At 41.9% G+C, this 8,955-nt stretch overlaps 1 non-coding gene across 1 annotated transcript; it reads right to left on the reverse strand.

Annotated features, from left to right (window-relative positions):
• Window positions 1-1,469: 1,469 nt before the first annotated feature.
• Window positions 1,470-1,573, reverse strand: LOC141101915 (U6 spliceosomal RNA). Its single transcript, XR_012235050.1, has one exon. It is a non-coding gene; the product is annotated as a U6 spliceosomal RNA (small nuclear RNA).
• Window positions 1,574-8,955: the final 7,382 nt, after the last annotated feature.

The raw sequence follows: 8,955 nt of genomic DNA on the forward strand, positions 1-8,955 counted from the left end.
GAAAAAGTTTTATCCCTATTGTGGGGTCAGCAGTACAGTATTTGTAAATTGAAATCATATCCCCTCTCAAGCGTCTCTTCTCCAGAGAGAATAAGTTCAGTGCTCGCAACCTTTCCTCATAACTAAGATCCTCCAGACCCTTTATTAGCTTTGTTGCCCTTCTTTGTACTCGCTCCATTTCCAGTACGTCCCTCCTGAGGACTGGTGCCCAGAACTGGACAGCATACTCCAGGTGCGGGCGGACCAGAGTCTTGTAGAGCGGGAGAATTATCGTTTTATCTCTGCAGTTGATCCCCCTTTTAATGCATGCCAATATTCTGTTTGCTTTATTAGCAGCAGCTTGGCATTGCATGGGACGTTACTTAGAAAGGCATAAAAGGAAAGAGACACGCCAGGCAAATCCTAGTGCAGCATTATTTTATTTGATTAAAATACACATTGTTGACAGTATAAGGTGCACTTACATAGTGAGGGTAGGTGCTTTCCAGGTTCAGCATCACAGAAGAGCCACCGGGGTGTCCTTGTAGAAAAGTCCATGAATGCCGGGTGTCAGCGAGAAGCTGAAGCCTCGAGGGACCTGGGGAGAATGCCGGTTGTGTAACTCTGTGTAGGAGTGTTCCCATGCCTCCCAACATTTTGAGATGGGAATGAGGGACACCTACCAGTAAATGTATGTAGGCATAGGACACACCCCCTGCCACACCCCCTTAAAGGAGAATTAACCCCAAAAAAAGGTTAATTAAATCCACAAGGGCTTTTTTTTTACCACTACTATTCCTTTTTATTGGCTTTTAAAATGTACAAATGCAGCAATTTAGAATTTGGAAGAAAGGTTTAGCTCTGGGAAACACTTTTTGAAAGATAAAAAGTGCATTTTATATACAACTATATAGATCAGACCGAAATGAGGGACAAATGAGGAGGAAAGAGGGACAGAGGGACATTGCTCCAAATCAGGGACAGTCCCTCGAAATCAGGGACAGTTGGGAGCTATGGTGTTCCGGAGCTGTCAGAGTGGGGAACCGCCTACCACTGTGTCTGGCCAATCAGTTGATTGGCCAGACACAGTGGTAGGTTTCAGCTGACACACGGCGCTCATAGACTCTTCTACAGGGACAACCCGGCAGCTCTTCTGTGATGCTGGATCTGTAAAGCACCTACCCTCACTAGCACTATGTAAGTGCGCCTTATACTGTCAACAATTTGTATTTTAATGGAATCAAATAATGCTGCACTAGGATTTGCCTGGTGCTTCTCTTCCTTTTTTTGCCTGCCTTTTCCCATAGTGATCGGGTCCCCCAGCCCGCGCCTGAAGCAGCCTCGCTCCCTTTGCAGCATTTGTTTCAGAGACTCAGAGTTGACAGGGGCGCACGCGCACCCGCTAGATCTCTATGTTCAACTTGTGTATTTCAGGACTTTGATCAATCTATTTTTTTTTTTTATCAAAACTTTTGTTTTTTTGTTTTTGTTTTAATATGGAACGCTTCACAAATTTGCGTGTCATCCTTGCGCAGGGGCCATGTTAATCTTCTCTGTATCGTTCCAATTTTAGTATATGTGCCGAAGCAAGCACAACTTTTGTTTTTTTTTTGTTTTTTTATTTTTTTTTATAAAATTTTTACCTCTACAATATATTTTATTGCTGCTATTTATGAACCAGCATACTTATGCATGTCCTCCCACTATTTTTCATAATCGGGCGTTTCAGCGCTGAGCATTACACAAGTGCTTTATGTGTGTATGTTTTTTTTCTAATGGACGTTACTTAGAGCAGTCTGCATGCACATACATAGCTAAAAATGATTAAGATATAACCTAATGCCTCTAAGTGAAAATTACCTCAATATACTAAATTTGGTTGCTAACCCCAAGTGTGAAAATACACTAAGCAATAAAAAAACAAGTGAGGGGACGCTATATTCAAATTAATAATATAATATAATATAATATAATATAATATATGCAAATCAATAATCAATATATTCAAATCAATAATAATATAATATAATATATTATAATATAATATAATATAATATAATATAATATAATATAATATATGCAAATGAAATAAGCAATAAATATTGTTAAAACAAGTAAGGCTGTTTTACCATAGCAGTCATTTTTAGACTTATTTTATACTGGCTCATAAGCCATGGAACCAACATGTATAGCCAATATTTTATATGTCGGGTGGTCTCTTTTTAATCAAAACTTTTTTATTTATTTCCGATGCAGAAAATGATCATACAAAAATAATACAGATTATAATAAGGATTAAAGAAATCAAGGTCCGTCCATAAAAAGAAAAAAAATAATTATACAGTGCAAATTTTTATACATCTGAATAAAAGTTTATACTGCATCTTTGTCCACTATTGAATAATATGTCGGGTGGTCTCTAGTCTGAGCTGTGTCGGGTAGCCCGGTGTTCATGTGCAGAGTCCACTTTAGTAGAATTAGATGCCATTAATGGCGTGTCATCACTACCTGAACACAGTCCTGTCTGCTGAGTCTTCTCAGTGATTTAAGCCCGCTGCACCATATGTAGATGAGTATTAAATCATACACAGAGTTACTGCATTTCTAACCGTGATTTCCCCTGAGTAGATGGGCTCTCCATCAGGGAGCAATATGCTTTATTAAATGAATAGGAGGAGACGGGGCGTGGGGAGAACAGACTATGACATTCCAGCAGGACAATCCATACAGAATATACCTGCAGCAGTCGGGTGTTCAAAGCCCTCTGACCGACCTACAGATGGACGGAAGGGGAAATGTTTGTCCACCTACTGAACAGAATGTAAAACTTCACTACATTTTCAGCTACTGCGCCATCTGAGCTAAAGCGGTATTAAACCCAAAAGCAAACATTTATTATAATGCAGCTTACCAATTATTAGATGTGATGGCTGAATTTGTTTTCTTTTTAGGCTTTCTTTCTTCTATTTTCAGCTGGAGATCCTATCAATAAGTCTGTGGTTTTTCAAAAGAACAAGCTCACTTTCAGATGTATCAGTTTACAGGGATGAGGCAAACCATTTAATACTGACAGGGGTGCAAAATGAGGCGTGAGTCAAATGTGTCAGTGCACCATCACAATAAAAAGCTCAAGGCAGCTCAGAAATTGTCAGGGAATGTATAAGGTTCATCGAATACATTCCCTGCTGGAGAAAGGCATCCCCACAACATGATGCTGCCACCACCATGTTTCACGGTGGGGATGGTGTGTTCAGGGTGATGTGCAGTGTTAGTTTTCCGCCACACATAGCATTTTGCTTTTAGGCCACAAAGTTAAATTTTGGTCTCATCTGACCAGAGCACCTTCTTCCACGTTTGCTGTGTCTCCCACATGGCTTCTCACAAACTGCAAAGGGGACTTCTTATGGCTTTCTTTCAACAATGTCTTTCTTCTTGCCACTCTTCCATAAAGGGCAGATTTGTGGAGAACACGACTAATAGTTGTCCTGTGGACAGATTCTCCCACCTGAGCTGTGGATCTCTGCAGCTCCTCCAGAGTTACCATGGACCTCTTGGCTGCTTCTCAGATTAATGCTCTCCTTGCCCGGCCGGTCAGTTTAGGTGGACGGCCATGTCTTGGTAGGTTTGCAGTTGTGCCATACTCTTTCCATTTTCGGATGATGGATTGAACAGTGTTCTGTGAGATGTTCAAAGCTTGTGATATTTTTTTATAACCTTACCCTGCTTTAAACTTCTCCAGGTGACTTCTGAAGGCAATTGGTTCCACTAGATTTTAGTTAGGGGTATCAGAGTAAAAGGAGCTGAACACAAATGCACGCCACACTTTTCAGATATTTATTTGCAAAAATGTGCAAAACCATTTATCATTTTCCTTCCACTTCACAATTATGTGACACTTTGTGTTGGTCTATCACATAAAATCCCAATAAAATACATTTACGTTTTTGGTTGTAACATGACAAAATGTGGAAGATTTTAAGGGGTATGAATACTTTTTCAAGGCACTGTACCCTATGGTCCATGCCTAAAGACCGCAGTTTGTAAAGTAAACTTTTATGGGGAACTGTAAATAAGTAACATGAATGCCTTTTTTGGTAATCTGTAAATATTATATAAATATCAAAACTTGTGAGACCTCAAGTCGCATGACATGTCAAGTCCCATGTTAGTTAATGAAAGCTGTCTTAATAAGTACAACTGAAGTTTCTCCGACTTTAGAAAAAGTTCCTGTACTACCTCAAGGTGACTTCTATCCGACTTGTGTTCATAAGACTTTAACCACTTCACGCAAATCGCCATACCCATACGTCGGTATTTTCACGCTAAATACCAGGGTTATGGCGGCAGCTAGCTGCCATAACCCCTGTATTTTCGGGAACAGCGTGCGTTTCTCTTTAAGAAAAAAGTGGTCTCCATGGCGGATTCGCCACGAGATTACTTTTATCGGTGGAGGGAGAGGTGCCCACCCCACGCCTGCCGTGCTCCGGTTGTCCCTGCCGCTTACCGCACCCACCAGTAGCGGCGGAGACGATCGTGTCCTCTCCCTTGGATGCTTGGCTGTCGACTGATGGGAAGATGGCCCCTGCTCGGCTCCATACCATGGGAGGGTGGAATCTACGTCAAATGTCACTTCCACCCATAGCTCCTAAAGGAGAATTTTTTTTATTGCATTTTAGTGTAAATATGAGATCTGAAGTCTTTTTGACCCCACATCTCATATTTAAGAGGACCTGTAATGCTTTTTTTCTATTACAAGGGATGTTTACATTCCTTGTAATAGGAATAAAAGTGACCCAATTTTTTTTTTTTTTTTAAAAAGACAGTGTCAAAATAAAAAGTAAAATAAATATGAAAAAAAAAAAAAAGCGCCCCGTCTCGACGAGCTCACGCGCAGAAACTAACGCATACGTGAGTAGCGCCCGCATATGAAAACGGTGTTCAAACCACACATGTGAGGTATCACTGCGATCCTTATGCCGCGTACACACGATCGGACTTTACGGCATACTTGGTCCGGCGTATCAGATTTCGTCGGACAATTCGATCGTGTGTGGGCTCCAGCGGACTTTGTTTTGTAACATGTTTCAAATCTGTCCGACGGACTCGAGTCCGGTCGAAAAGTCCGCTCCTCTGTATGCTAGTCCGACGGACAAAAACCAACCGTAAGGCAGCTATTGGCTACTGGCTATGAACTTCCTTGTTTTAGTCCGGTCGTATGTCATCACGTACGAATCCGTCGGACTTTGTTTTGATTGTGTGTAGGCAAGACCGTTCATTCGTAAAGTCCGTCGAAAAGTACGCCGGACAAAGTCTGCCGTAAAGTCCGCTCGTGTGTACGCGGCATTAGAACAAGAGCAATAATTCCAGCCCTAGACCTCCTCTGTAACTCAAAACTGGTAACCTGTAGAAATTTTTAAACATCGCCTATGGAGATTTTTAAGGGATGTTTACATTCCTTGTAATAGGAATAAAAGTGACCCAAATTTTTTTTTTTTAAAAGACAGTGTCAAAATAAAAAAAATAAAAAGTAAAATAAATAAGAAAAAAATTTATTAAAATTTTACGAGCTCGAAGAGAACGCATACGTGAGTAGCGCCCGCATATGAAAACGGTGTTCAAACCACACATTTGAGGTATCGCCGTGATCGTTAGAGGAAGAGCAATAATTCTAGCCCTAGACCTCCTCTGTAACTCAAAATATGCAACCTGTAGAAATTTTTAAACATCACCTATGGAGATTTTTAAGGGTAAAACTTTGTCGCCATTCCACGAGCGGGCGCAATTTTGAAGCGTGACATGTTGGGTATCAATTTACTCTGCGTAACATTATCTTTCACAATACAAAAAAAAATTGGGCTGACTTTACTGTTGTCTTATTTTTTAATTCAAAAAAGTATTTTTTCCCAAAAAAGTGCGCTTGTAAGACCACTGCACAAATATTGTGTGACAGAAAGTATTGGAACAACCGCCATTTTATTCTCTAGGGTGTTAGACAAAAAAAATATATAATGTTTGGGGGTTCTAAGTAATTTTCTAGCAAAAAAAAATATTTTAACTTGTAAACACAGAGTCTGAAAAATAGGTCCGGTCCTTAAAGGGGTTGTAAAGGTATTTTTTTTGTAAATAACAAACATGTTAGAGCCAGTTCACACGGGGGCGACTTGTCAGGCGACCTAGCCGCCTGACAAGTCGCCTCCCGTTCTGTACAATGGAACCGTTCTTGCGTCGCTCCGACTTAGAAGAAAGGTTCCTGTACTACTTTGGGGGCGACTTGCATAGACTTCTATACAGAAGTCGTCTTGCAAGTCGCCGCGGCAGTCGTGTGCAGGTCGCTTCGGTGAGGCGACCTGCAAGTCGTGCCGCTTCTAATGTGAACCGGCGCTTATACTTACCTCCACTGTGCAGTTCGTTTTGCACAGCGTGGCCCCGAACCTGCTCTTCTGGGGTCCCTCGGCGGCTGTCTCAGCTCCTCCCCGCAAGAACTAAACACCTTTATGCGAGCTCTCTCGCATGGTGTTTAGTTCTTGGAGGCGCGCTCCCGTGATACAGCCGGCGGCTATAGCCGCCGACTGTATCACTCGGCCCCGCCCACCGAGGCGCCGCGTCATTGGATGTGATTGACAGCAGCGCGAGCCAATGGCTGCTTTTAATCCATCCACTCTAGCCAATCAATGGCCAGGCTGAGCGGCGAAGAGGATGTCGGGAGCGAGCGCGGGACTTTCGAGGGGTCAGGTAAGTAAAACATGAAGGCTGGGGGGGGCCGGTATTGTTGGATGTTTTTTCACCTTAATGCATAGGATGCATTAAGGTGAAAAAACGTGAACCTTTACAACCCCTTTAAGTGGTTAAAGAGAGTGGAATTCACCTGTTTTAAAAAGAATTATGTATAATGGAAGAGAGGAAGGGTTTCACAACAAGAAGGTAAGAGAAAGCAAGTAGGAAAGGGAAAAGATAGGGTTTCCCCGAAGGTAGGTTACTCCCAGAGGGTAGTGCTATATCTACATATTAGAACATCATCTACCATGATAAGAGTACTTGGTCTTCAAAGTCTGGTGGAAGGCAGTGTCTAATCCGTGGTCTCCATATATTATTAAATTGGTTTAAGTTGTTTTTTATCTAAAGCTACCATTTTTGCATGCAATAAAGTTTGGTTGATTCTAAGTTTGGTTTCTACTATATTTAGAGTAGGTGATTTCCAAGCTTTAGCTATCGTCTGCTTTGTGGCCGCTAAGAGCTGGAATAATAATTTAAACTGTTTTCTTTGTAGAAATTCTAGTTTCAAGTTTAATGCCCCGTACACACGATCGGACATTGATCGGACATTCCGACAACAAAATCCATGGATTTTTTCTGACGGATTTTGGGTCAAACTTGTCTTGCATACACACGGTCACACAAAGTTGTCGGAAAATCCGATCGTTCTGGACGCGGTGACGTAAAACACGTACGTCGGGACTATAAACGGGGCAGTAGCCAATAGCTTTCATCTCTTAATTTATTATGAGCATGCGTGGCACTTTGCGCGTCGGAATTGTCCACACACGAACGGAATTTACGCGAACAGATTTTGTTGTCGGAAAATTTTAGATCCAGCTCTCAAACTTTGTGTCTTGGAAATTCCGATGGAAAAAGTCCGATGGAGCCCACACACGGTCGGAATTTCCGACAACAAGGTCCTATCACACATATTCCATCAGAAAGTCCGACCGTGTGTACGGGGCATTAGAGAGCCAATGCCGGATCTGGATCTGGTGTTTTTTTTTTTTTAATGCCAGATCTGACGAAACTGGTCGATTTTTCAATCCGTCTATGGCCGGCTTTAATTTACATAATAGGACACAGTTTAGGGAATGTTATAAAGAGAATCAGCACTGCATTTCTTGCTATTAACCACTTGCCGACCGCTGCACGCAGATATATGTCGGCACAATGGCAGTGGTGGGCAAATGGGCGTACCTGTACGTCCCCTTTAATTGGCGGGGCTAGCGTGCGGCGTGTACAGCGTGACCGCGCCCCCGGACTCGATGTCCACCGGTCTTCCGGCGATCGTGTCACGGAGAGGTCGAATGGGGAGATGCCTATGTAAAAAAGGCATTTCCCCGTTCTGCCTTGTGAGATGACAGAGATCACCGCTCCCTGTCATCGGGAGCAGTGATCGCTGTCATGTCAGTGGTAGCCCATCCCCCCCCAGTTAGAATCACTCCCTAGGACACACGTAACCCCTTGATCGCCCCCTAGTGTGTCACCCCTTCCCTGCCAGTGTCATTTACACAATAATCAGTGCATTTTTATAGCACTGATCGCTGTATAAATGACAATGGTCCCAAAATAGTGTCAAAAGTGTCCGATGTGTCCGCCATAATGTCGCAGTCACGAAAAAAATCGCAGATCGCCGCCATTACTAATAAAAAAAAAAGAATAATAAAAATGCCATAAATCTATCCCCTATTTTGTAGACGCTATAACTTTTGCACAAACCAATCAATATACGCTTATTGCGATTTTTTTTACCAGAAATATGTAGAAGAATACATATCGGCCTAAACTGAGGAAAAAATGAGTTTTTTTAAATATTTTTGGGGGATATTTATTGTAGCAAAAAGTAAAAAATATTGCTTTTTTTTTCAAAATTGTCGCCCTTTTTTTTGTTTATAGTGCAAAAAATAAAAATCGCTGAGGTGATCAAATACCACCAAAAGAAAGCTCTATTTGTGGGGAAAAAGGGAGGTCAATTATGTTTGGGTGCAATGTTGCATGACCGCGCAATTGTCAGTTAAAGCAAGCGACGCAAAAAGCGCTCTGGTCAGGAAGGGGGTAAAATCTTCCGGGGCTGAAGCGGTTAAAGGAGAAAAAAAAAACAAAAAACAAACATACTGTACATTCTCACCATACTCCAATTCTCCTCTGATGGCTCTATGCCTGAGAACTGAACGATCTGTTTAAGTTTTTTTGTCTGCTCTGAGCAGAGAGCACTGA

The sequence above is a fragment of the Aquarana catesbeiana genome, linkage group LG06 (genome assembly GCF_042186555.1).
Source record: "Aquarana catesbeiana isolate 2022-GZ linkage group LG06, ASM4218655v1, whole genome shotgun sequence".
Lineage (NCBI taxonomy): Eukaryota > Metazoa > Chordata > Amphibia > Anura > Ranidae > Aquarana > Aquarana catesbeiana.